The sequence below is a fragment of the Cynara cardunculus genome, assembly GCF_001531365.2.
Source record: "Cynara cardunculus var. scolymus isolate 2C chromosome LG 2, CcrdV1, whole genome shotgun sequence".
NCBI classification, from domain to species: Eukaryota; Viridiplantae; Streptophyta; class Magnoliopsida; order Asterales; family Asteraceae; genus Cynara; species Cynara cardunculus.
Window position 1 is genome coordinate 7,423,774 of NC_037529.1, and position 1,337 is coordinate 7,425,110.

Consider the following 1,337-nt stretch of genomic DNA (forward strand, 5'->3'; position numbering starts at 1 on the left):
GAGATAAAGAATAAAATGAAATATTAAAAACACGATGTATCTCGCTGCATTGCGCGGGTACTCTTCTAGTATAATTATAATATATCCTTAAGATTTAAAAATATTATTTGTAGTTGAATATAAAACTTTGTTTTACTATTTATTTTAATATACCACTCTTTTCTTCTTTAGATGCCCAATTGTATATTATATTACTTAGTTTATTTTTCTATTCCAATCATACAAAGACGTTTGGATCTTCCTTTTGATGTTTTGTACCTGCAGAATTTGCAGAGGCATCTGAAGAACCGATGCCAATCGCCACCATCACAACTTCTAATCTGAATTCTTCCACGGGTTTCTCCATTTCATAACATCATAAACCAAGGTAAGTCAACCAAAATTTCATCTATTTCAGCTCCATCTCTTGTTATACTTTGTTAAAAACTGGTGAATTAAGAATAATGGGTTTGAAGAAGAAACATTAACAGATCCATTCATTCTGAGGATGTAATTCAGCCGTCCTTCACTTACGTTGACCAGATTATTATTGATTTATGATCAATTATGATTATTGAGGCCCAATTTTCGAAGCTTTTTCTAATTCTGGTGGAAAAGTCTTTGATCAAACTGAAAATGGATGATTTGAATTGTTCGTTAGGTTTTGACAAGTTCTAGTTCTAAATCATGAGTTGTTTTCTTATGGATCATTGCCAAAAACCTGTTCTTGGTGCCTAGAACAAATCTCTGCTTCAACATGGATCGTTGATAATACTCTTTTAACCGGTAAACCCTTACCGGGTAAGCTTGCCATTCTCACCCGGTAAACCTCTAATAAACAACTGGTTAGTCATTAACTTCACGAAAACAATCTGTCTACCTTTTTAGGTAGATGACATGTGAGGTGAGATATACTATGTTTTCCTTGATTTGGTTTGATTTAGCAACTTACCTACATTCATGGCTGTTGTTAGGATTCTTATTGTATAACACATGAATCTGACATAATATATTTAGGTGAATTAGATCCCAATTACCCAGTGGAAGAACTCATTCAATCTAGTTTACATTGGATAAACAATCCAATGGAATCATATTTATAATATTTTGATCAAATTTTAACCAATTATTCATATATTTTCCTAATTTTTTTTAAAAAACATTACCTATAATTTTAAAATTCATAATATTAAAAACAATACTGTAAAATATTATATATATATATATATATATAGGAGTGATCATATGAAACACCGCCTTCATTTGTGTAAACCGTGCAAACCACCTTCATCTGTCGATTTCATTGTTTAATCTTATGAAATTTTTTCATGAAATTGTTTAATCTTGTGAAATTGTTT

General features: G+C 30.5%; 1 protein-coding gene across 1 annotated transcript in view; it reads left to right on the forward strand.

Annotated features, from left to right (window-relative positions):
* Positions 1-237: 237 nt before the first annotated feature.
* LOC112507126 (metal tolerance protein B) overlaps positions 238-1,337 on the forward strand; it is a 3,143-nt gene continuing 2,043 nt past the window's right edge. Inside the window, exon 1 of the mRNA XM_025111562.1 lies at positions 238-367. The gene's annotated coding sequence lies outside the window, so the exon portion shown is untranslated. The remainder of the gene's footprint in view (positions 368-1,337) is intronic.